The following is a 27,772-nucleotide window of genomic DNA, read 5'->3' as shown; positions in this document are numbered from 1 at the left end:
TTGATAATAAGCAAAAAAAAAAAAACAGTTAATAATGATAGTCCTAAAAGTATGCAGGAAGAGAAACAGAATATAAGGATCTATGTGCACATTTAAAGATTAAACTCAGCAAGAATCATTACATATATTAGTATATAATATATACCCAGCCCTGAAAAGAGCAAGGAGCAACTTAAAAGTAATGAGACTGGCTTATATATGACCTGTGGAATGAAACTTATTACTTATGTCACACCCCCATATGTCAACTAGTATTCAATTTGAAAGAAAAATTAATTCCAAAAAGATGGTAAGAAATGTCACATAATATAAAAATAACTATTTGAATTCATCTGATGAAAGATGCTACAAAAATACAAAGCAGTAGTAATAAGACAGCCTGGAAGAACAGAGAAGTTATTCCTCTTTATTCTAAAATGAAAAAGTTCCTAAGTATAACTACATAAAGTTTAGATGTTAAAAACGCAATGAGGAAATGTGAAACAATCCAAATGAAAGGATCCCTACTTTTATTCCAGAAGGACCCAACCCCTTCTGACTTTTTACTTCCTAGGGTAAAGAAAATAAATTATTTTTGAAATAAAAACCTAGTGACTCAAAAATTGCCTGATTTAGTCACAGTATTTTAAAAGAACCTGGACAATTCTTCCTCTGAATACCACTTCCAGTCAAATCACCCAGTTTTAAATGCAGTTTATCCAATATGGGTTTGGCTTTTTAGACAATCACAGAAAATCTTTCCTAAATAACTTTATAAAAAGATAGATATCTTTTGTGAAACTAATTTAAAGGCCAAAGAAGCAGCTGAAGAGTGACAGTGAGAACAAATCAATATACACAGTAGTTAGGAAAAGTAGAAGTGAGGTACAGAAAGTGAGCATAATGAGGAGCTATGTAATTCAAGGCTGTGAAAGGTTATAGTGATAATAAAACTGTACAATGGCTTTAAGTGAATATTATTTTAGAAATATATCCATTTTCACATTATTAATCATGTCAAAATTCAATTTCAGGTTTCAGTTAATATTTATTGCATTTTAAAAATTGTTACAAAAAACTTATTACAGTAGAATACTATCAGTAACAAAGTTAATCTTCCTGTCAAATCCCAGTGGTGCACTTGTCAATAGGAAAATACGAATGAGTCAGACTACAAGGGAACTTTCCGATACCAAGAGTCTAAAAGGGATTAACAATTCATAAGATATGATATTGAGAGAATGATAACTGTGTATGAGACAGCTCCTGTGGATATTAGTTTACAACTTATATATGAAGGTGTTTGATTTATTTTCTTTGTGGATACCACACTTTAAGAAGGAATGCTAGTCTCCACTTTTTTTTTTCCTACATTGAATTGGCTATAGGTATCTTTCACTTAGTAAAAAATGCTATGTTCCAGGAAAACTTGCTCTTAAAAAGAATCGCTGGGAAAAAGACATTTATCTCATAAACTTCCATCATACAATTGAGAGATCTGTGCTCAGCTGGGAAAATTTTTAGTCCAATGATATAATAAAGATCATAGTTTAGCATATGGTAATTCTTTTAAAACTATGTATTTAAGGAAAATTATAACTTATAGATGCATCAGTGGTACTCAATGTAATACTGTCCTACCTCCAGACTCAGTCATTAGGTAAAAATATTGAGAATGACCCTATGTTACTTAACAGAAACTGACAGTTCTTTACCCTATTTTACATGCTGCCACCACTGAGGTTTAGCAATTTAACTAACATGTGTACCTGCCTTAAATCGCCACAGTACTTACAATTTGACATACGAGGTAATTTTAATTTTCTTGGCAGTTTCCCTCCTCTTTCCAAAGATCATCCCTTTGATACTGTCATAAGACCAGAAATGTACAATACTTACTTAGCAAAAATGATTTACTCCAATGCCTTCTGCATATATTTTGCTATCTGTTAACTGGTTAATTTCCAGCAATAATCATAGCTATTTGCTGACTGTGTCCAGATAAGCCATTCTGTTCTCTAATAACTTGTTTATTTAATAGCTAATGTGCTAAGCAGAGGATGTTCAAAATAACAATTATATTTGTTGAGCCTAGAAACTATTAGCTACTGTAAATTAAAGTTAACTTTAATCAAAGAAGACTACTGCTGGCAGCAAAAGATACCAAAAAAAAGGTACAGAAGGTGTATAAAGCCTCAAAAATTTCAAGTTTGAGTATATTGTTCCTCAGAGTAAATCTGTGAATTCTTTATATTTGGAATTCTAATATGTGAATTTCTGTTAGGAGACATACCTCTCTACGGATGGAATAACTCCATACCTTGTTATTTTTCTGTGTAAATGTCAACTTACAATGGCTGACTAAAACCTAGGAGACAATTAGTCATCTGACTAATTTTCAATATAGCGGAAGGTTGTTAGAAATGTACCAAAATAAGCTTTGCAGAGGTTTGTAATTGCAGTTTAAACATTGATGTTGTCAATTATTAATATATACATTAATAACATGATATTAGAACTTTGACAGATATGAATTTGTGGGACTCTGACATACCCCTCCCTTTGTTTTCAGAAAATGGTAGCAATAGCAGTACTAAATGTAGTACTAAAAACTAAGTTATCATATACTAATAAATCAAAATGAATGTTGCTTATAAAATTTCCCTAATTTATTTTATCAAGAAATAGTCTTTGGAGCATATTAATAATCTAATGTACTATCAGACCAGTGTTGTATGAAACACTTAGAATATAACTGTCTCTTAATAGACAGTAAAAAAAATGTACAGGTTACAAAAACATGTGAACTTAACACTCTACCTATATCCGCTTAGAAAACATTCTCACTTTCCTCAGGAAATAGGATGATTATTTTAAAGCCTGATTTCTATAGCATGTATATCTGTGAAATTATATTTAATTTGTTAATTTAGTATGTAGTTTATCACAGAAAATTATGCCCACTACAAAGAAGTTAATTGCCACTGACAGTCCTCTTCTCCTTTAGGTTTACCTAGGAGAAAATATGCAAAAGGATTAGAAAATCAAGTGCCTTAGCTCATGCTATGCTGAACTCTTCCACCTTCTAAGAAAGCTTATACTTCTATTAAGAGCCAAATCAAGTATGACTTTCTCTACAAAGCTTTCTCAGAAAAATCCAGCCTACAGTATTCTCCCTTTACTCTTAACTCTTTCAGTCCTTACTCAATATGACTCTGTTCCAATTGTTGACCATGGTGTCTCATATATGTATTTTCCTTTTTCCAATGGCTAAGCAATTTACCCAACTGGTAAATTGCTGTTTCTGTTCTATTCTCCACAATACCTGGTATTACTATAGCAGGTATAGTAGGCATTCATTAGAAGCTAGAAAATAAAAACTTGTTGAAAGTCACTTTAAAAAAAAAAAAACTTCATTCCAGAGTTCACTGAACAAGTGCTTTGATAGCATTTGCAAAATAAGCCATCATTTTTATTTTATAATGTGATTACGACACCCTAGGTAAATGCTCTTAGAGTATGCGGCATCTTCACAGTCATACTCACTTCAATGGAATACTAGATTGGATTCAAATTACTGCAGGGTTCTCTAAGTATGTGAAGGTGAAGAGCAAGTATTCATATGATACACTATTATTTCAAATAATTCAGACTTAAATTCATCAAAAGCTTTTCCAAAACAACAAAAAAAATTACCTTTGGAAGCTAGCAACTAGAAGCATGTCAGCTTGCTAGAAGCATGTCAGCTTGCTAATGCACAAAACAAACAATACTCTCTGAGGTTATTTTGCAGTGGTACTAGAATTATATTGTGCTTTAATTTAAACTATACCCCCAAAGAACCTCAAACAACATGAAAGCTCCCAAAGCAAAGCATTTTACCCCAAACTAACAAAGTTTGCGGTCTTGACAGATTCACCCAATAAATTTAATCATAAATGGCATCTATATATCCTTTTTAAAAATCTTTAGCTCAAAAGCATTTACAAAAAAAATAAAATTTAGCTTTTCCATTATTACGCTTCTCTCTCGCCACGTCTTATCAGATAAACGAAACCTGAAATGGCTTAAAAACCAATAGGGAGGGAAAAGAACCCATCTTTTATTGTCTGCTCACAGAACTATCTTACAATCAAAAGTACTAATCTAAATTCAGTATGCTTTTGATAGGCGTCATCTGTGGACTGTAAGTTTTTTCAACCACTTACTTTTAAGAAAACAACCTCATTCATCAAAGATAATGTTGCTAATTTTCAAAAAAGCACCTCACAACTTTAGAACCTCATCTAATCACCTTGTCCAGAATATCACTTCCGGTGCCTCATGCCAATGTTTTCTGGAACCGACTATCTTCAACTGCAGGCTACCTCAGGAAGAACAGATATATCACAACCCATCCTCGCTTTTATTGGGGATATTTTAGTTTTCATCATCGTATTTATAATAAAAAAGAAGTATGCCATTCTGGATGAAAAGTAGTTTGTAAAACCAGTTTCCCCTATTATGAATCAGCCATTCTGCCTACTTCTCAAGTTTGATAGCACTTTAGAAGTCAAATGGAGTGTGTGTTTGTTTTATTATTTTTATTATTTAATATAAGTACTATCTTCCTAACGTACATGTCAGGAGTCAGAAGCCAGGCACAAGGCTTTCGGGAGGTCTCAGCACACGAGTAGCAACAACACTGAAAAGTAAGGGGCCACTCCAGCTATGTGTTCAAACCTTGAGGCATGGAGCGACAGCAGCCCGGGGAATGGGCTCCTGAGAAGCCCGCGGTCAGGCTGAGCCTCCTGAGAGCGAGAGCGAGAGCCAGAGCCAGAGCGAGGGGAAAGGGGCGAGCACGGCACTGGGAGAGTCTGTCCACGAATCAGGAACCAGGCTGCGTGACTGTACGTAGAATTATCAGCATCTATGGCATCTAAGAAGCAAAGCCAGGCCTTAAGCACCCACCCCGCATTCCTGGACGCCAGGGTTGAGACCAAAAAGTGGTGGCTATGAGAAGGAAAACTACCTCGAAGGGAATAGAGAGCCGCGAGCAGATGTGGGAGAGGCGTCAGAAGCTTCTGCAGGAGAAAGCAGCGATTCGCTCGCCTCCCGGGGCCACGGAGGCCGGAAAGGCGCCCTAGAACCGAGCGAGTGCGGTGCCACTACTCACCCCTACTCTCCTATGGTCCCCGTCGTCGCCCTGCTCGACGCAGCCCCTGCAGGGGGGAGCCCCTCCCCCGCCCGCCGCAGGGGGTGGGCTCGGCGGGCGAGAGAAGGCGGCGGCGCAGGTGTCCAACAGCCGGGGCCAGAGAGGAGCTGGGTGCAAGGGAGACAGCTTGGTGCCTTGCGCTCCGTGGCGCCGCCAACTTCACCACCATCGACGTGGAGGGACGAGGGGAGGCGATGGGGGGAAGGCGCTCGCCCAGCGGCCCGGACCCTCCTGGGGTACTAGGCCTGAGCCTCTGGAGGGACCGCCGTTACCAGTCCCCTCAGCGACGCGACCCCCAGGCCTGATTCCAGTCCCTGGGCCCCCCTGGCCACAGAGCAGCGGCGGCTCCCTCTTGGGGCCGCGGTCGCAGCTGCATCCTCCTGCTCCTCCTCCTCTGGCGCCGCTGCCTACACACACAGCCCCGGCGCGGTTATCGCCGCGGCGCCCGGCCGCCGTTGCCTAGCAACTGTGCGCATGCGCCCCACCCCTGTCGGCGACTGCTGCCACCGCTGGCGCCGCTGTCGGAGCTCAGACCAGCAGGCCTGCGACCTAGAAAGTGCTCAAAACCCCACTTCCTAAGGCCTAGAAGGAGCGACGTGAAGGTAAGGGTGGGTGAGGAGAGGTCCAGGATGCTCTGCAATTCGATAGGCCCGAGGACTTGGGAGACGACCGTCTCCCAGCCCCTCGACAGGCACCTCTGCGGTTAAGAGTGACAGTCCCAACAACCTCACTACTTGTCTCACTGCCTTTTATTTGTCTTTTATTTTATTTGCCTACGTATTTGTCTTGGCTCCTCCAATTCATCCTTCACAAGGGCTGCCAGGGTAATTTTCTAAATAACTTCTCTGACTATGTCACTCGTCTGCATAACTCAGGTGGTTAAAGGTCACCTCCCTTAATAGGGCCTAACAATTCTTGACTACTGCAACAGCATACTCTCTGGTTTCTTTGCCTTTAGACTTGTCTTTCTGCAATTTGTTCTTATACTTCTACCAGTGATCAAATGAAAATCTAATCTCACTTCCTTCTGGCTTAGAGAATGGGCTTTGAAATTACAGCCAAGTTTGAATTTCTGCTCCACCACCAAGTAGCTCTGTTTCCTTGAACTAGGATTTTTTTTTTTTTTGACAGAGTCTTACTCTGTCGCCCAGGCTGGAGTGCAGTGGCACCATCTCAGCTAACTGCAACCTCTTACTTCTGGGTTCAAGCAATTCTCCTGCTTCAGCCTCCCAAGTAGCTGGGACTACAGGTGCAAGCCACCATGCCTGGCTAATTTTTGTATTTTTAGTAGAGACGGGGTTTCACCGTGTTGGCCAGGCTGGTCTTGAACTCCTGACCTCAAGTGATCCACCCGCGTCCGCCTCCCGAAGAGCTGGGATTACAGGCGTAAGCCACCGTGCCCGGCCTGAGCTAAGATTCTTAACCTGTCTAAATCTGTTTCCTTATCAGTAAAATGGGGATAATTATAATACCTATAGAGTAGTTATGAGGATTAAATGGAAAAGTGAATGTAAAGCACTTAACATACATAACTTACTGTGGCTCAGAGTAAGCGCTTAGTAAAAATTGGAGTTATTTTTCAATAGATTCATTATCTATAATAAAGGAGAAAATACAGATTCCCTAGCTTAACATTCAAAGTCCTCCAAGATCTTGCCTCTATTTTTCTAGCCCTAGCTCCTTCCACACCCCCTTAGGCACCCAGCCACAGACCAGTTTTTACCTTTTCTGAGACACATCTAGATCTATAAAGTGCTTAGACATATTTCCCAAAGGTTCACTTGGGTAAGAAATCTGCATAAACCCTCCAGTTAATTAACATGTAAATATCCAGTGATTCTTCTAAAACTACACTTTTTAATTTTAAAATATTGACACTGAGAATTGACACGTAGGCAATGGCTACGTACAAACTTGTGTGATATTCTAGGGGCTTATTTACTTGATCTTTTTGAAATTAGGTTTAGAGTTTCTGTATTAAACTTAATACAATGTATAAACATATTTACAAAATGTGCCCTGCTGGATGTTTATTTAATAAGATATTTAAACATTTTAGAAAGTGTAAAAATAGCTATGCCATGTGTAAGAACTTTAAGAAGCCCTATAATAAGTGCCAGTGAAACATTAGTGGAGGGCCAGGCATGGTGGCTCACGCCTGTAATCCCAACACTTTGGGAGGCTGAGGTGGGCAGATCACCTGACGTCAGGAGTTCAAGACCAGCCTGGCCAACCTGGCAAAATCCCTCCTCTACTAAAAATACAAAAATTAGCCAGGCGTGGTGGCACTTGCCTGTAATCCCAGCTACTTGGGAGGCGGAGGCAGTAGAATCACTTGAACCTAGGAGGTGGAGGTTGCAGTGAGCCGAGATGGCACCATTGCACTCCATCTGGGCGACACAACAAGACTCCGTCCCCCAAAAAAAAGAAAGAAAGAAAGAAGGAAGGAAGGAAGGAAGGAAGGAAGGAGGGAAGGAAGGAAAGAAAGAAGAAACATTAGAGGAGAGCTCAAATGGACTGTCAAACTAAAAGGAAACTTTATACAGACCAGCCAAAAAGTACTGAAGAAAGAGAAGAACAATTGGAAAGACGAAAAAGAGTGAATCACTCTAGAACTAATTAAGTAGAAGTATCAGATTGGAGATCATCAACAAGCTGGAACCAATGTGGAAGACCATAACATAGGGAATATATATTACAATTATGAATGTGGAAATGAGCTTGGATAGAGTTCTCACACAGCTCATACCTTTCCTTCCGTATGGAACAGACATGCCTTTCAGATTCTAAGGAAAACAATTCCCTAGTGTTCAGCCTTTTCTAATGACCATCAGTAACTCACAGGGACAGACTTTTTACAAAATTTGCTTATATCTTCTAAAACCTGTATTTTACCACATAAAACCTATATTCTCTGTTCACTTATTGAACTAATCACATTCTATCACACATTTTTTTATCAGTGAATAGAGAAATACATATATAAAATGCTGCTAGTCATCTTTAATTCTTCTGTGTTCCTTTCTATATAGAGAACTGTGTCACTGCTGTACTTAAACTCCTTCAATATCTTTCCTGGGGTTTCAAGATAAAATCTGAGCTCCTTTGCCCACATCAGTGCATCTGCCTTTACTGTGATAGAAGGGTAAAAACTCCTACAACAAACAGACCTCTCTATATCAATATGGAAAAAAAGAAAGCTGATTTATTATTGAGTAAGCACAACAGAGTACATGCATATAAGTAGCCTTCAAGAGACTGCAAATTCAAAATAAAATTCTATACAACTTATATATTGCAACAGTCCACTTGAGAATTGAGGCAGCTATTTGTTTAGTTAATTGAATTCTTCCAACAGAATAATAAAACTTTTCTTACCTCCCTAAAGATACCTCTAGTCTTCCTGAAAGACAAATGGTTACACCTTGAGATGGGCTCCTACATTAACTTTGAAGACATGTCTTTACATTTCAAAGAGAAATGTGACCTTGACCTTGGAAATATGTGTGCATTATAAAACCGGAGACTGAGACTCTGTAGTCCCTGGAGAGATTTATCTACATTCCAAAAGTTAGAGAAAGGATAAAGGTTCACTCTGTCCCCCAAGGAGATACATTAAGAAGCTAAGGAGGAGAAAATAATATATTTCTCTTCATTCACTTTCTTTTCATTTCTTTTTTTTCCTTATTCACCTTCATTTACCTTTACAATTACAAATCAGTGAGTTCTTCAAAAACAGAACTCTGTGCTGGCACAGTAGATGCACCTAGTAAATCAAGAGTAGGTCTTCCTTGAATTAATAAAGTCATAGAAGAAGATATCAACAGATGAGTGGGAATTTGCCAAAAGGGGATAAAAATATCCCATGCAAAGGAAAAAGTATATTCAAAAGCCCAGAAAATTTGAAAGTGCATGATGTGTTCAGCAAAAGTAGAAAAGTGTGACTTATGCATATTTTACCTGTATTTATGGGCTGGGAAGTGTAAAGTTGTAATGGAGTTGAATATAGAGAAGTAGGTTGAGCAAAAGATTATGAAATGCCTTGTATGCCATGCCAAAGTTTGGAAAAGGTCTATATCTCATGGCTAAATACGGTGTTAAAGAAAATTTTTTCATGATACTTGTTAAACATGGTAAGAAAGATTTAATTTAAGGAGGATTATTATTATGGAGTTTTACAGTAGGGGAGAGAGATGAGGCTCAACTCTGAGTCCAACAAGGGAGGGAGTAACATTTATAAGTGGGAATTTATAAACAAGGAGCACAGTGGAGGCATCAATTATTGGAAAATTACTAAGAGGAAACATTAAGTCTAGGGGAATTCTTGCTAAACCAACATGATGGAAATCTTGCTAAAGGCAGACCAGGGTAATAAGATATCAGGGGTGGGAGATGAGATATCTAATCAGATATCCAGAATGATCAGATACCAAGGGTAGGGGATTTCCACTAAACTGACTCAGCAGGATTCTTGCTAAAACTGAACTAAGCAAACCAAGCTTAGTTGAGAAGAAGGCTCACAAGGACCTGACTCAAATTTGGTCAAGGAGAGAGTCTTTGTCAAAGGCAAGGTACTATTACTTGTTTAGGAGTCTAGCACAAATATTAGACAGTGCTCCAGCCCCAAAGAGCTTATAATCTAATGATGCAAGAAGACAAGTTAATAAATAATTTACATAAATGAAATCATAAATTGACAGATGTATTTGTGGGGGAGGGTATAAGATTGGAAATAGACTTTGAGTAAAGTTTCTGAGAAAGCTCCTTGGATGAGTTTGTCTTGACATATAATATAAAGGGTCAGCTAGACACAGTGGTTCACTCCTGTAATCCCAGCACTTTGGGAGGTCAAGGCAGGTGGATTGCTTGAGCTCGAGACCAGCCTGGGCAATGTAGCAAAACCCGGTCTGTACAAAAAAAATACAAAAATTAGCTGGGTGTGGTGGCATGTGCCTGTAGTCCCAGCTACTCGGGAGGCTGAGGTGGGAGGATGACTTAAGCCCAGGAGACAGAGGTTGCAGTGAACTGCAGTTGCTCCACTGCACTCCATCCTGGGCAAGAGAGCCAGACCCTGTCTCAAAAAATAAAAAAGAAAAATAAAAAAATAAAGAGTCTCCAGAATTGAAGTAATTGCTAGAATTTCAAACACTTGAACCCTTTGTGTCTGTATGCTATAGATCTTCATCTTTTGTTCACTGTTTCCATTCAAGCTCCTCTGAAGAAAATCACTATGACCTTTTAACGCAAATTGATGTTGCCACAGATTTAGTTTCTCATCTACGAACTACTTGGCAATCCTTTTTTTTGGTCAGTCCTTCTCCAGTTCCCCTCAGCTATTTCTCCAAACTTTAACCATTCTCCACTATGACAGATGACCTCATCCTTCACACAGCAAATCTGCCACCCAACTGGTGACTTTATTACCTATGTTCCTTAAAAAAATTGCAGGTTACAGGAATTTTTCTCACCTACAATCTGCATCTGCTCCCATATTATACCCTTATTCCTCCAGTCTCACATAGACTAAATCTCCTATTAGAGCTCCTGATCTTTGTCTCATCTAGCACCTCAGAGGTCTTACCCACTTTTTCTTTCTATCTCACGTACCTTACAACTCTCCGTCTCAACTATATTATTCTCCTCAGCCTGTAAACATACTTAAGACTCTTCCATTCTTAAAAGACATACTCTCCTGTGATCCTGGAGCCTCCTTCAGTTTCCTAGAAGTGTCTCCTGTTACCCTATCGTGTTTCCTTCTCACCCAGAGGTCTCAAAAGTGGTTATCTTACCTTCACTGCCTCTATTTCTTCACTTCCCATTCACCTTCCAACCACTGTAATAGGGATTTAACCTCTACCTCTCCACTAAAACCTATTTTGTTAAGAACACCAGTTACTGACAAATTTCCCTATGCAATGGACACTTTTCAGTACGTTTGTTATTGGACCTCACTGCTACATATGATAGTATTGATCATTTGGGTCTGCTTGAAAGTTTCTGCTCCACTTGATTCCAGACATACATTCTCTGTTCTTTTCCTTCCTTTTTATATTTTTTATTTATGTAACTTTCATGGACACTTCTCCTTCAACCTACCCCTAAAACGTTAGTTTTCCCCCTCCCATAGTTCCACTCTTGGGCTATTTCTTTTGTTCTACTCTCCATGCTCTATTACCTGCACATGGATGACTTTAAAATATATATTACTAGCTCAGACCACCGTCCTGAGATCTAGATAAATAGGTCCAACTGTCCACTCAACATCCTGACTTGGATGCCACCCAAGCAGTTCAAATTCAACCTGTCCATGCTTGAATGTATTTTCCCATGCTAATGGGTTATTTGTCTTTGTTGGGGTAGATTCCCCAAAAAAATTTCCCCAAAGAGAGGCCCGGCACAGTGGCTCATGCCTGTAATCTCAGCACTTTGGGAGGCCAAGGCAGGTGGATCAGGAGTTTGAGACCAGCCTGGCCAACATGGTGAAACACTGTCTCTACTAAAAATACAAAAATTAGCCAGGCATAGTGGCTCACGTCTGTGGTCCCAACTATTCAGGAGGCTGAGGCCTGAGAATCACTTGAACCCAGGAGGCAGAGGTTGCAGTGACCCAGGATGGCACTACTGCACTCCAGCCCAGGCTACAGAGCAAGACTCTGTCTCAAAAAAAAAATCCCCAAAGGGAGACCCTGGTATTGTCACATAATGATTTCACCTTCTCACAGAAACAGATGAAATGACTGCATTATGATCATTTTATGTGACTCAAGCCAAGACTTCTGTACTTTTCCTGAAAAATAAGCTGCATATATGCACCAAGGAAGAATAAGTTGAATCACTAGAATTGAAACTTCATGAAGACAGGGATTCTTGCCTACTTTGTTCACTGCTGTATCTCTAATGCTTAGAATAGTACCTGCCACATAGTAGGCTCTCAATAAATCTTTGTTGAATAAATGAATGGATGAATTTGTATATACTCTTCTTAAAAGCCCTTTGGGAATTCCACTAGATTATAGCAGCTAGCTAGCTAGCTAGCTGGCTAGACAGATATAGATAGATATCAATATATATACATAGATTAGGGAGGTATATATCTTTTTGTGTCTGAAATAGGACAAAAGGAAATTATAACTGCACTTCACCCAGATTTCTTCCTATTGAAAGTAAAGAAAAAGGAGGCAGAGAGGGATAAAAACCACTTTATCTGCCTCTTGGAATAGCCATTTGGTAGTTCTTCAGCTCTTCCAGGTGCTCAGATCTCTGCTTTAGGAAAATCTCGTTTGTAGTATGCCTTCAATTCCCGCATGACGAATGTCATCTTCTGGAATCAAGACAATTCAGACAACTGAAGATACCCACTTCAAACAGAAGGTTGATCTGGACCTCATTTGGCATTATATTCAATAGTGAATAAAGGACACATGAAACCCTTTGCCTGATCTCTGTCTCTTGGTGTGCTGAAATTTCTGTCTCACTGAGACCAAACAAAGCAAAGTATGATCTAATCCCAAGAGTGGATGCACTTCTAAGTTTGGCAGGCCCCCAACGGTCCTATTGTCCCTCTCTGGGTAGGTGTATTTTACCTTGTCTCCCAACCAAAAACATACAGGTCACCTCAGACTCTCTCTTCTAACCTCCTACATCTAACTAAGTTAATAAGCCTTGCTGATTCTATCTCCTAAATATCTCTCATATTCATTCATCATTCTTTTACACCTGCACAACCACCAATTTTGCCTTAATTTATTTATTTCCTCCTAATTTTTTTCAGGAGTATTTCAGCAACTTCCTAATCAGGCTCCTTACCTTCATTCTTACCTCTCTTCCAAACCATCTTCTGCACTGCCTCTTGAATAAGTTATCTAAAAATGCAAACCTTACCAAATTCTCTCCCTGCTAAAAACGTTTCAGATCTATTCCCCATTCCTTATTGATTACACTTCAAGCTCCACATTACTTTTCATAATCTGTCTCTTTTCCAGCCATATCCCCTACCATTCTCTACATTCTACTTCATGCTCAGGAATCTAATACTACTTGCAATTCTGTGCTGAGCATCACCCTTCTTGGAGCTTCTCTTTCCATCACTTCCATCCTAATGTTACTGTAGAAGTTTTTAATGTTATGTGACCCGTTGGCCACAGTTAACCAATCTGGAACTATTATAGTCCTTCCTTGGGAGTCTGGAATCTAGATTAAGATATTTCATCCTTGTCTGATTGCTTTCTTATGCTGAGCAGTATAAACTTCATAGCTGTTGGCAGCAGCAACTTTTCTACCATATGGTCTGGGGAAAAAGAAAATGCTGGTCTGCTATAAAAGATGAGGCAGAAACACAGAGAGATGCAGCAGTGAAAGAGGGAGAGTGTCCAGATAGCAGCTGAGTTCCTAGCTGCAGCTTATTCCTTGAAGCCCACCTGCCTTCCTGTTTTTTGGGTTCCATAAGACACTTCTCTATCCTTGTGCTAAATTCCTTTTTTTTTTTTTTTTTTCCTGAGACGGAGTCTCGCTCTGTTGCCCAGGCTGGAGTGCAGTGGTGCGATCTCGGCTCACTGCAAGCTTTGCCTCTCGCGTTCATGCCATTCTCCTGCCTCAGCCTCCCGAGTAGCTGGGACTACAGGCGTCCACCACCATGCCTGGCTAATTTTTTGTATTTTTAGTAGAGACAGGGTTTCACCGTGTTAGCCAGGGTGGTCTCGATCTCCTGCCTCGTGATCCACCTGTCTCGGCCTCCCAAAGTGCTGGGATTACATGCGTGAGCTACCACACCCGGCCGCTAAATTCCTTTTGTTGCTCAAGCTAGTTTGAATTGAATAGCTGTACAAACATTCTGCTCTCCCATATTAAACTGCTTAGCTCTTCTTCATCTTTGCTTATTCTTTTCCCTTTGCCTGAAAAACAGTAGTTCTTTCCACAACCATTTTGCCTGAATAATTTATATTTGTAATGGCCCTTTTCCTGTATCTGGAAGGTACCTAAATTTCTACTCTGCCCTTCATTCCTTCCTCCCCAAAGGGAAATATTTCTATTATAGGTCAGATGGCATGACACTGATTAGGTCAGATTTAATAAAAGGTGGGGTTGATATTTGCAAATAGGTCTCATGCCCATTTGTGGTCCTTCCATTCCTATTCCTCCTCTGTCCCTGTGGATGGATACCGTAAGAGGGCCAGGGCCTACCCTGAGGCAGTTTCAGCAATGCTCTCTCTCTCTGTACCTAAGCAGACTGGCATCAATTCAGATTTATGTGTTATGTGGCTGGGTCAGAGGACAGTAACATTTGGATTTGAGCTTGGGGACAGGAATGCCATTAGGGAACCTCATTAAGGCTTCAAGTGAGCCACTTTTTAATCACATTTTCCCATAGCTCTACACAGGAAATGTTTTGTGCAGCATCCTATGTTTAGTAATCAGAGTTGCAGCTGGTATTTAGAGGGGAAGAGATTCTCTCCTGAAGTAAGAGATCCTTGGGGGATGTAGACTGAAGAGGAGAGCTGCACTTAAGCTAGATTAGAAGGCAGAGTTCCACATGGAGAAAGCAAAATTCTCCTTATGGCCTCTATGGATAAAAAATGATTTTGGTTTGCATATTTTGGGGCATTGGTTGGAGGGATGGCATCTTGCTTTCCCTAATCCCACTCTCTTACTCGGAGCTGAGGAGTGGTATATTTCTCCAGACAGATCACATCTTGTTGTGGCAGGAATTTAAATGGTAGGAGAAATGTTTATATTACCATTTAGATAACCAAAGTCTGGAGAATTCAAAATCTGAAGGAAAGCAATACGATTATGGATGTTTGATAAGTGCCAATAGTAGCAGCACAAAACTAGTAAAGATTTGCAGCCTGGGCACCATATTGAGACCTAGTCTCTACCAAATATTTAAAAAAACTAGCCAGACATGGTGATCACCTGTGGTCCCAGCTACTTGGGAGGCTGTGGTGGGAGGATGGCTTGTGCCTAGGAGGTGGAGGCTGCTGTGAGCTGTAATTGTGCTACTGCACTACAGCTTGGTTGACAGAGCGAGACCGTGACTCAAAAAAAAAAAAAAAAAGCAAAAACAAACCAACAAAAAAACCATGGATTTGGAATTTCATGAAGCTTTTAGAAAATGAAAATGACAGCTCAACCGCTCTCTCCACAGGCAATTTCTTTCAGTTGAATTTTATTTTATTTTGTTTTCAGCTTTTATTTTAGATACGGGGAGTACATGTGTAGGATTGTTATGTGGATATATTAGACCGAAGTAATGAGCATAATACTCAATAGGTGGTTCTTCAACCCAAGCCCCTCTCATTTTCTCCCCTTTCTAGCAGGTCACCGTGTATATTATTCTCATGATTACGTTCATGTCTACTCAATATTTAGCGGCAACTTACAAGTGAGAATATGTGGTATTTGGTTTTCTGTTTCTGCATTAATTCACTTAGGATTATGGCCTCCAGCTCCATTCATGTTGCACAAAAGACATGGTGTCATTTTTTTATAGCTGTGTAGTATTCCATGGTGTATATATACCACATTAAATTGATCCCATCTACCATTAATGAGCACCTGGGTTGATTCCATGTCTTCGGTATTGTGAATAGTGTGGCGATTAACATACAAGTGCATGTAGTTTTTGTTTTTGTTTTTGTTTTTTTTTGTATAATGATCTATATTCTCTTAGGTATATACCCAGGAATGTGATTGTTGTGTCAAATGGTAGCTCTGCCTTAAGTTCTTTGAGACATCTTTAAGCTGTTTTCCACAGGGGCTGAACTATTAATAATTTACAAATTTACATTCCAACCAACAGTGTATAAGTGTTCCCTTTTCTCTGCAGCCTCAACAGCATCTGTTGTATTTTGACTTTAATAATAGCCATTCTGACTGGTGTGAGATGGTATCTCATGGTGGTTTTGACTTGCATTTCTCTGATGACTAGTGATGGTAAACATTTTTTTTGTTATACTTTAAGTTCTGGGGTACATGTGCAGAACATGCAGGTTTGTTACATAGGTATACACATGCCCTGGTGGTTTGCTGCCCCCATCAACCCGTCATCTATATTAGGTATTTCTCCTAATGCTATCCCTCCCCTAGTGCCCCCCCCACCTGCTGATAGGCCCCGGTGTTTACTGTTTCCCTCACTGTGTCCATGTGTTCTCATTGTTCAACTCCCACTTATGAATAAGAACAGGTGGTGTTTGGTTTCCTGTTCTTATGTTAGTTTGCTGAGAATGATGGTTTACAAATTCATCGGTGTCCCTGCAAAGGACAGGAACTCATCCTTTTTTATGGCTGCATAGTATTCCATGGTATATATGTGCCACATTTTCTTTATCCAGTCTATCATTGATGGGCATTTGGGTTGGTTCCAAGTCTTTGCTATTGTGAACAGTGCCACAATAAACGTATGTATGCACGTGTCTTTATATTAGAATCATTTATAGTCCTTTGGGTATATACCCAGTAATGGGATTACTGGGTCAAATGGTATTTCTAGTTCTAGATCCTTGAGGAATCACCATACTGTCTTCCACAATAGTTAAATTAATTTACACTCCCACCAACAGTGTAAAGCATTCCTATTTCTCCAGATCCTCACCAGCATCTCTTGTTTCCTGACTTTTTAATCGTCGCCATTCTAACTGGCATGAGATGGTATCTCATCGTAGTTTTGATTTGCATTTCTCTGAAGACCAGTGATGATGAGCTTTTTTTCATATGTTTGTTGGCTGCATAAATGTCTTCTTTTGAGAAAAACTGAAAGCATTCCCTTTGAAAACTGGCACAAGACAAGGATGCCCTCGCTCACCACTCCTATTTAACATAGTATTGGAAGTTCTGGCCAGGACAATCAGGCAATAGAAAGAAATAAAGCATATTCAGTTAGGAAAAGAGGAAGTCAAATTGTCTCTCTTTGCAGATGTCATGATTGTATATTTAGAAAACTCCATCATCTCAGCCCAAAATCTTCTTAAGGTGGTAAGCAATTTCAGCAAAGTCTCAGGACTACCATTGACTTTCTTCACAGAATTGGAAAAAACTACTTTAAATTTCATATGGAACCAAAAAAGAGCCCTCATAGCCAAGACAATCCTAAGCATAAATAACAAAACTGGAGGCATTATGCTACCTGACTTCAAACTATACTACAAGGCTACAGTAACCAAAACAGGATGGTACTGGTACCAAAACAGATATATAGACCAATGGAACAGAACAGAAGCCTCAGAAATAGCACCACACATCTACAACCATCTGATCTTTGACAAACCTGATAAAAAGAAGCAATGAAGAAAGTCATTGGTAGTTCCATGGGGATGGCATTGAATCTATAAATTACCTTGGGCAGTTTGGCCATTTTCATGGTATTGATTCTTCCTATCCATGAGCATAGAATGTTTTTCCATTTGTTTGTGTCCTCTCTTATTTCCTTGAGCAGTGGTTTGTAGTTCTCCTTGAAGACGTCCTTCACATCCCTTTTAAGTTGTATTTCTAGGTATTTTAATCTCTTTGTAGCAATTGTGAATGGGAGTTCACTCATGATTTGGCTTTCTGTTTGTCTGTTATTGGTGTACAGGAAGGCTTGTGATTTTTGCACAATGATTTTGTATCCTAAGACTTTGCTTTCAGTTTTTACCCATTCAGTATGATATTGGCTGTGGGTTTGTCATAAATAATTCTTATTATTTTGAGATGCATTGCATCAATACCTAGTTTATTGAGAGTTCTTAGCATGAAGGGGTGTTGAATTTTGTCGAAGACCTTTTCTGCATCTATTGAGATAATCATGTGGTTTTTGTCATTGGTTCTGTTTATATGATGTATTACGTTTATTGATTTGCATATGGTCAACCAGCCTTGCATCCCAGGGATGAAGCCAACTTGATCGTGGTGGATAAGCTTTTTGATGTGCTCCTGGATTTGGTTTGCCAGTATTTTATTGAGGATTTTTGCATTGATGTTCATCAGGGATATTGGCCTGAAATTTTCTGTTTTTGTTGTGTCTCTGCCAGGTTTTGGTATCAGGATGATGCTGGCCTCACAAAATGAATTAGGGAGGATTCCCTGTTTTTCTATTCATTGGAATAGTTTCAGAAGGAATGGTATCAGCTGCTTTTTGTACCTCTGGTAGAATTTGGCTGTGAATCCATCTGGACCTGGACTTTTTTTGGTTGCTAGGCTATTATTTCCTGCCTCAATTTCAGGACTTGTTACTGATATATTCAGGGATTCGACTTCTCCCTGGTTTAGTCTTGGGAGGGTGTATGTGTCCAGGAATTTATCCATTTCTTCTAGATGTTCTAGTTTATTTGCATAGAGGTGTTTATAGTATTCTCTGATGGTAGTTAGTATTTCTGTGGGATTGGTGGTGATATCCCCTTTATCATTTTATATTGCAGCTATTTGATTCTTCTCTCTTTTCTTCTTTATTAGTCTGGCTTGTGGTCTATCTATTTTGTTAATCTTTTCAAAAAACCAGCTCCTGGATTCATTGATTTTTTTGAAGGGTTTTTCATGTCTCTGTCTCCTTCAGTTCTGCTCTGATCTTAGTTATTTCTTGTCTTCTGCTAGCTTTTGAATTTGTTTGCACTTGCTTCTCAAGTTCTTTTCATTGCGATGCTAGGGTGTCAATTTTAGATCTTTCCTGCTTTCCCTTGTGGGCATTTAATTAGTGCTATAAATTTCCCTCTACACACTGCTTTAAATGTGTCCCAGAGATTCTGGTATGTTGTGTCTTTGTTCTCATTGCTTTCAAAGAACATCTTTATTTCTGCCTTAATTTAGTTATTTACCCAATAGTCATTCAGGAGCAGGTTGTTCAGTTTCCATATAGTTGTGAGGTTTTGAGTGAGTTTCTTAATCCTGAGTTCTAATTTGATTGTATTGTGGATTGGGAAACTGTTATTATTTCCATTCTTTTGCATTTTCTGAGGAATGTTTTACTTCCATTTAAGTGGTCAGTTTTAGAATAAGTGTGATATGGTGCTAAGAAGAATGTATATTCTGTTGATTTTGGGTGGAGAGTTCTGTAGATGTCTATTAGGTCCACTTGGTCCAGAGCTGAGTTCAATCCTGGATATCCTTGTTAATTTTCTGTCTCATTGATCTGTCTAATATTGACAGTGGGGTGTTAAAATCTCCCACTATTATTGTGCGGGAATCTAAGTCTCTTTGTAGGTCTCTAAGAACTTGCTTTATGAATCCGGGTGCTCCTGTATGGGGTGTATATATATTTAGGATAGTTAGCTCTTCTTGTTGCATTGATTCCTTACCATTATGTAATGCCCTTCTTTTCTCTTTTGAGCTTTGTTGGTTTAAAGTCTCTTAGAGTCTAGGATTGCAACCCCTGCTTTATTTTTGCTTTCCATTTGCTTGGTAAATATTCCTCCATTCCTTTATTTTGAGCCTATCTATGTCTTTGCACATAAGATGGGGCTCCTGAGTACAGCACTTCAATGGGACTTGACTCTTTATCCAGTTTGCCAGTCTGTGTGTTTTAATTGGGCATTTAGCTCGTTTACTTTTAAGGTTAATATTGTTATCTTTGAATTTGATCCTGTCATTATGGTAGCTGCTTATTTTTCCCATTAGTTGATGCAGTTTCTTCAGAGTGTCAGTGGTCTTTACAATTTGGTATGTTTTTACAGTGGCTGGTTTTGGTTGTTCCTTTCCATGTTTATTGCTTTCTTCAGGAGCCCTTGTTAGGCAGGCCTAGTGGTGACAAAGTGTCTTAGCATTTGCTTGTCTGTAAAGTATTTTATTTCTCCTTCGCTTATGAAGCTTAGTTTGACTGGATATGAAATTCTGGGTTGAAAATTCTTTTCTTTAATAATGCTGAATATTGGCCCCCACACTATTCTGGCTTCTAGGGTTTCCACCAAGAGATCTGCTATAGTCTGATGGGCTTCCCTTTGTGGGTAACCCGACCTTTCTTTCTGGCTGCCGTTAACATTTTTTCTTTCATTTCAACCTTAGTGAATCTGATGATTATGTGTCTTGGGGTTGCTCTTCTCAAGGAGTATCTTTGTGATGTTCTCTGTATTTTCCGAATTTGAATGTTGGCCTGCCTTGCCAGGTTGGGGAAGTTCTCCTGGATAATATCCTGCAGAGTGTTTTCCAACTTTGTTCCATTCTCCCTGTCACTTTCAGGTATACCAATCAGACGTAGATTTGGTCTTTTCACAGAGTCCCATATTTCTTGGAGGCTTTGTTCATTTCTTTTCACTCTTTTTTCTCTAATCTTGTCTTCATGCTTTATTTCATTGAGTTGGTCCTCAATCTCTGATATCCTTTCTTCTGCTTAATCGATTCAGCTGTTGATACTTGTGTATGCTTCATGAAGTTCTTGTGCTGTGTTTTTCATCTCCATCAGATCATTTATGTTCTTCTCTAAACTGGTTATTTTAGTTAGCCATTCATCTAACCTTTTTTCAAGGATCTTAGCTTCCTTGCATTGGGTTAGAACATGCTCCTTTAGCTCAGAGGAGATTGTTATTACCCAACTTCTGAAGCCTGCTTCTGTCAATTTGTCAAATTCATTGTCTGTCCAATTTTGTTCCCTTGCTGGCGAGGAGTTGTGTTCCTTTGGAGGAGAAGAGGCGTTCTGATTTTTGGAATTTTTAGCCTTTTTGCACTGCTCTCCCCATCTTTGTGGATTTATCTGCCTTTGGTCTTTGATGTTGTTGACCTTTGGATTGGGTCTCTGAGTGGATGTCCTTTTTGTTGATGTTAATGCTATTCCTTTTGGTTTGTTAGTTTTCCTTCTAACAGTCAGGCCCCTCTGCTGCAGGTCTGCTGGAGTTTGCTGGAGGTCCACTCCAGACCCTGTTTTCCTGGGTATCACCAGCAGAGGCTGCAGAATAGCAAAGATTGCTGCCTGTTCCTTCCTCTCGAAGCTTCGTCCCAGAGGGGCACCTGACAGACGCCAGCCAGAGCTCTCCTGTATGAGGTGTCTTTCGGCCCCTGCTGGGAGGTGTCTCCCAGTCAGGATACATGGGGGTCAGGGACCCACTTGAGGAGGCAGTCTGTCCCTTATCAGACCTTGAATGCTGTCCCGGGTGATCTGCTTCTCTCTTCAGAGCTGTCAGGCAGGGGCATTTAAGTCTGCTGAAGCTGCGCCCACAGCTGCCCCTCACCTGGGTCCCCTGTCCCAGTGAGATGGGGGTTTTATCTATAAGCCCCTGACTGGGGCTGCTGCCTTTTTTTCAGAGATGCCCTGCGCAGAGAGGAGGAATCTAGAGAGGGCTTCTGGCCGCAGTGGCCTTGCTGAGCTGAGGTGGGCTCCATCCAGTTCAAACTTCCTGGCAGCTTTGTTTACACTCTGAGGGGAAAACTGCCTACTCAAGCCTCAGCAATGGCAGACGCCCCTCCCCCCACCAAGCTTGAGTGTCCCAGATCTTCCTTAGACTGCTGTACTGGCAGTGAGAATTTCAAGCCAGTGGATCTTAGCTTGCTCAGCTTCATGGGGATGGGACCTCCCGAGCCAGACTACTTGGCTCCCTGGCTTCAGCCCCCTTTCCAGGGGAGTGAACGGTTCTGTCTCGCTGGCATTCCAGGTGCCACTGGGGTATGAAAAAAAAAAAAAGGCTCCTGCAGCTAGCCCAATGTCTGCCCAAATGGCCGCCCAGTTTTGTGCTTGAAACCCAGGGCCTTGGTGACGTAAGCACCGGAGGGAATCTCTTGGTCTGCTGGTTGTGAAGACTGTGGGAAAAGCACAGTATCTGGGCAAGAGTGCACCATTCCTCAAGGTACAGTCTCTCACGGTTTCTCTTGGCTAGGGGAAGGAAATCCCCCAACCCTTTGTGCTTCCCAGGTGAGGCAACACCCCACACTGCTTCGTTCTGCCCTCCATGGGCTGCACCCACTGTCCAACCAGTCACAATGAGATGAACTAGGTGCCTCAGTTGGAAATGCAGAAATCACCCACCTTCTGTGTCAATCTTGCTGGGAGCTGCAGACCAGAGCTGTTCCTATTTAGCCATCTTGCTGGCAACCAATGAACATTTTTTCATGTTTGTTGGCAGCTTGTATGTCGTCTTTTGAGAAGTGTCTGTTCATGTCTTTTGCCCACTTTTTAATGGAGTTATTTAGTTTTTGCTTGTTGATTTAAGTTCCTTCCTTATGGATTCTGGATATTAGACCCTTGTCAGATGCATAGTTTGTGAATATTTTATCCCATTCTGTGAGTTGTGTTTATTGGTGTTTTCTTTTGCTATGCAGAAGCTCTTTAGATACTGGCATTGGTGGTTCAGTGGTAGAATTCTCAGTTGAATTTTATTTAATGGGTTATAGACACTGCACAATTAGCACAAATTGACAGGCATACAGATGAAGTTAAAACCCCAATTTTTTTCTGTTTCACCCTCTATCCTTGTTATCTGAACAATAGGCTTGGTAACAGCAATATGATAATGTTATTTTTGCTTAAGATTGTCGTAAGCATTTGGTCCTACATTTTATGAGTGTGGAACTGAAACTTGAGAAAAGCAGTATCCAAGGGAGACTTGAATTTGTATCACTGCGACTTCAGAAGTGCTGGAGGAGTTACAACCCTAGTGAAATATAGCCAAGCATGCAGCTGCTGAAGGAAAACAGACTCCACCTAGGAATCTGGGTGAAACCTCCTCTGGCTGAGATACAGCAAAATAATAAATTGGGGAGAAAGTTATTTTTGGCTTTAATTTCTTTGGGAATTCAATTTCTACATAGTACATAGATTTCAGCATGAAACTTTAACTTTCCTGAAACTTAATACTTAGAGTGGTTTCATATTGTTCAAATGTAGACATTCTGATATTGCTGTTCTGATGTTGCATTATTTGGACTATGCTACCATGCAGTACTCATTGAACCAGGTTGGACAATTGTAGATATGCATAATTTCGTGTGTGAAATAAAATAGCAAGTAAATGTTTGAACTGTTGTGCAGCTTTGGTCCTGGGAGGATAAACAAAATAATTGATGAGTGTCAGGGAGATGGTGTTAGAAAAGGAGGGGTAGAACTCATGGGTCTTCCCTCACAAGGGGGATGGCTATGGCTGACCATCATCTTGACTATTAAGCCCAAAGAGGTGAGAGAAAAAATGCAGAATAATCTAAGGGGAGAGGAGTCCCGATGGCTCTTTTCACATCAGAAATAACTCTAGCAGATGGTTTCCACATATTTTCCTACTATTTTCTTCCCTCTTTCTAAATGGAAGGGAACATCAAACCAACAGATCAGAATGTGAGACATGCCTGGATCACATTTACTTGTAGGCCAAAGAATGGGAACACTAGACTACAGACCAGGCAGCTGGGCAAAGCCTTGGTCTCAGCTGCTCCTCCTTCCATTTTGCTGGGATCATCAAAGTTCTTTCTTTTTAGCTATATGCAGCTGATAGAAAGGTAATATTTTTATTCATCCTTAGTTAAGGAAATACTAGACTCTCTTAGAACTCTAGCCAAGTACTTCAAATCAGGTTTCCCAGAACTCTGTATTAGACATATTGGGCCCTGGTCCAACTAATAATAACATGATGCTCTGTTCCCAGTTTTTTAATTGTTCTGTTCTCAGGGAACAATTGAGAATTAAGAGTAAGGCAGAATCTGAGCATTCTTGGTTATTCTAGCCAAAACCAACAAAATCTCTTCACATTCCCAATACTATTCATCTTCTAACTTTATTCTAGCAGGTACTTATGGGATTATCTACTCCAAAACTCTCTCTAAAAAGTCTGCTCTTATCTTTTTTGTGCATCCTACAACCTACGTGGTTGCAACAAGAGTTGTTATATTATTACAACATGATCATACTCCCTAAACATAGTTGATTGGACCAGGGGATAAGTATATTATTTCAGGCAGGCCAATCAATACTTTCCCTAGGGTAAAGAAGCAGCATCAGCTGCATCTGTCTCTTTTATCAGAAAAGCAAGAGCTTTTCCATAAGCTTCCCCAGGTGATTCCCACTTAAGATCATTGGTCAAAACTGGGTGCATGGCCACCCTGACTTGAAGGAAGCTGGAAAAGTTAGTATCTCACCTGAAGCTGGCCACACTGATGCCCAGAACCAATTTAAGTCTCTTTTGGCAAAGAATAAAAGGGGAATGGGTATTAGGAAGGCAATTAACAGGGTCAGCCACATTAATATATTTATTTATAGATATAATGCAAAAATAAATTTGCTGAATATAAACCTAGCTGCCTTGCAAGGAGAGTAATTCATTTTAAAAATGAACTTTTTTGGCTATATATCTTTATGGATTGGGGTAAGCAAGCTAGTAGGAAGGAATTGGGGAGGATAAAAGTGTTCTGCATAACAGAGGGGAATGTGTTTGAAACTATGGGAGCAATCTTGGAGGGAGAAGACTAAGAGAAGAGATGGGAAGAGGAGGAAGAAGATGATGTAAAGACACGTGGTTCCTGCTCTGAGCTTTCTCTTTACCTCCAAATCTTTAACAAAGTCTAGAACTCATGAAGGTATTATTGTGAATAGATTTCTTGTATAAACTAGTGAAGGGTTGAGGTCCATATGTATACTGTATTAAAATGAAATATGTATAGGAAGTGCAGATGCAGGAGGCAGATAAAAGAACCTGAGAAAAGAGTGTATAAGCCCCAGGGATTATCATAGAATCATGAGGAAAGTCAGGAGTTCACATATCATGGAATAAGAGAGGCCTAAACCAATTATTCCAAGATCTTTGAGGAGTAAGGCTAACCCAGCCAACATTTGGATTTTATGTGTTTCTTGTCCTTGCCAAGTGGTGATCCCCTTGAGGAGTGAGGTACCATCATACCCATCATTGCATGGAACATAGTAGATAATCTATAAATACTTGTTGAGTTAAATTGAATAGACCTGACCTATATTGAATTTCTCAATATGCCTATTTTAACTCCTTTAGTAAATTAGACTGTCCATTAAGAGTGTGTCTGATTCAGTGTTTTATTAAATGAGATGCCTAAAACATAGTAGGTGCTTCAAGGGCCAATTTTCAAAGCCCTGCTTTTATGGAGAGAAATAATGTTCCAGGTAATCTAAGTCCTATTTCTAGCATGCTCTGGAATACTGGCTCTGATTTCTTGGCATTTTGTTTCCCTTAGGCTGATATGAAAAGGAATTTTTATTCTCAAGCAAATATTAATTGATGGCAGGGGAAGGCCGCACAGATACATGCTGTGTGGCAGAGGGAAACCAGTTTGGGATTTTAATTTGCCACCAATGATTAGCCAAATGGATAATCAAGAATTGGCAGTGTACGGCCATTACTCACAATTAGAAGTTGTTTAGGCAGTTCATTTATTCTAAGTATAACTGGGTACAGAAACAAGACTGGAATTATAGACACATAATGTTGAGAATTATATGAAATTGTAGGTGATTTTTGCTTTCTGTATCATTTTGTGCAATTTCATGCTACTGAATATGTTCATAAATGTTCTTTAAAATAAATTCAGTTTAGTTTTGTTGATGGGACTAGAACTAACATTTACTGAATAACTATTATGTGTTGAGAACTACACTACACACTTTATAAATATATCATTTAATCTTTGGAGATAGTTTATTCACCCAATTTTATGGATTATATAACTGAGTTCCAGAGAGGCAAAGTGACTTTCCCACAGATTACAGCCAAAAAGTGCAAATATGAAGACTTAAACCCCGTTTTTTTCTGTAGAGCTTGGTGAAATATGAATTGCTGGGCTCCCACAGTTCCTCCCATGAATTGCTGTTATAGTTTTTGACTTAGTAGGTTTAGGGAAAGGCTGAGAGTTTGCATTCTAAAAGTGCCCAGGTTATACTGACCGTGCTGTTCTTGGAATGACACCATGGGAACCATAGCTCCAGGGAATCTAAGTATATAAAAGCCTTAAGTCATCTAATCTTGGGTTTCCAAATCAGTGGACCAAGGCACACTGGTGTGAATTATAAGTGTGCAGAGGAATCCCTTTTGCCCTCAAAATGGTTGTGTAGGACCTAGGGAAACTAGTCACTCAAGCCACAAGCAGCCCTGTTGTTTACCTCCAGTGTGCTATACATACAAGTATTATTTTCTGTCATGTAAAAGGAACTAGAAAGCACCCATCTAGTCCATCCACTCATGAGGCCTGAATCCTTTCCACAAAAATCTCTAACAGATAGTCAGATTCTGCTTGAATTCCTTCAAAGATGGGGAACTCATTCACCTATGAAATATTTAGTTCCAATTTTAGACTGCTCTAACCTGATTATTATAAAGCTTTTTTTTCTACACAAGCAGACAGCTGTGAGAAGAGAGAGCAGAAGAGAAAATATCTGAATCATGAGTTGTTAGCCCATGGCAGAATGTTTAAATGGATGTTCTGGAGTTGTCCATCATTTCTTTTCTGTAATTGTTTTGCTGCATAACAAATTACCCCTAAAATCTAGCAGCTTAAAACAGCTGACATTTATTATCTCACTGTTTCTGTGGGTCAAGGATCCAAGCATACCTTGATTGAGTCCTCTGCTTCAGGGTCTTTCACAGGTAACTATCAAGGTGTTGGCTGGACTCTAGTCAGCTCGAGACTCACCTTTGGTATAATCTACTTTCAAGTTCAGATGGTCGTTGGCAGGATTCAGTTATTTGTGGATTGTTGGACTGAGGGGCCTCAGTTCCTTGCTTGCTATTGAAGAGAGACTGCCATTAGTTCCTTGTCACAAGAGCTTTTTCAACATGGCAGCATGTTTTATCAAGGCCTGCAAGCTAAAAAAAATCAATAAAGAGAGTCTGCTAGCAAGAGGGAAGTTGCAAACTTTTGTAACCTAATCTAGGAAATGACATCCCATGAGTTTTGCTATATTCTGTTCATCAGAAGCAAGTCACTAAGTCTAGCCTGCCCCTAATAGGAGGGGATTACACAGAGAAATGGATACTAGAAGGCAGGGATCACTGGAGCCACTTTAGAAATCTACCTATTACATGAATACTTCCACACTCCTTAGAATAGCTATCCCTGGCAAAGCCCCAACAAGGCAACCCTTCTCACTGTTTCCTGATTGCCCTGGGTTGGAGGTTAGACACTGAGTTGGATTAGACCACACAGAGACTATATCACTTGCTGCAGGGATTTGAGCTGGCAGTTCCTTGTATCAGAGACTTATAACTGCCAACACGGTATCCATTTCCATATTCTTCGTTGCTAGCACGCCTGAGATTTTTTCCAGGTCCACCATGTGCCTAGTTCACTTCCCCTGCTCCCTTTGCATGCAGCTTGGTGTGGCCATAAGACTAGTTCTAGCCAATGAAATGTAAGGGAAAATTTGTCGAGCATTTCTGAAAATGCTTTTCTTTCCCAATAAAAAGAGACAAAAACAGCTAGATTTTCTATCTCTTTCTTTATCTTTCCTGCCACGAATATGGATATGATGGCCGGAATTGAAGTAACCACCTTGCAAGCACATGGAGAAGGTCACTGAAATGTTAGTACTGCTATCATTGAGCTAATCTATCAACATTGATAACCCCCTGCATCTATACTTATTGAATGAGAAAAACCCTTGTTTAAGCCACTGTAATTGGAATTGTTTATTGCTGCTGAAACCATGCCTACCTGATGTAGTCATGTAGAGAACTGGGACTTACATTTTTGGGCAACTAT

General features: G+C 40.0%; 2 protein-coding genes across 5 annotated transcripts in view; one reads left to right on the top strand and one right to left on the bottom strand.

Moving 5' to 3' along the window:
• ZC3H12B (zinc finger CCCH-type containing 12B) overlaps nucleotides 1-5,586 on the bottom strand; it is a 477,685-nt gene extending 472,099 nt beyond the window's left edge. Inside the window, exon 1 of one of the 2 annotated variants that reach the window (XM_004064283.5) lies at nucleotides 5,135-5,586. The gene's annotated coding sequence lies outside the window, so the exon portion shown is untranslated. The remainder of the gene's footprint in view (nucleotides 1-5,134) is intronic. The other variant, XM_063702935.1, reaches the window with a different exon arrangement.
• A 64-nt stretch (nucleotides 5,587-5,650) lies between these two features.
• Nucleotides 5,651-27,772, top strand: part of ZC4H2 (zinc finger C4H2-type containing) — a 99,262-nt gene continuing 77,140 nt past the window's right edge. The window contains exon 1 of one of the 3 annotated variants that reach the window (XM_019019728.3): nucleotides 5,651-5,775. The gene's annotated coding sequence lies outside the window, so the exon portion shown is untranslated. The remainder of the gene's footprint in view (nucleotides 5,776-27,772) is intronic. The other 2 variants (XM_019019729.4, XM_063702940.1) reach the window with 2 other exon arrangements.

This window comes from Gorilla gorilla, chromosome X, assembly GCF_029281585.2.
Source record: "Gorilla gorilla gorilla isolate KB3781 chromosome X, NHGRI_mGorGor1-v2.1_pri, whole genome shotgun sequence".
Lineage (NCBI taxonomy): Eukaryota > Metazoa > Chordata > Mammalia > Primates > Hominidae > Gorilla > Gorilla gorilla.
This window is presented reverse-complemented; position numbering and strand designations above follow the sequence as displayed.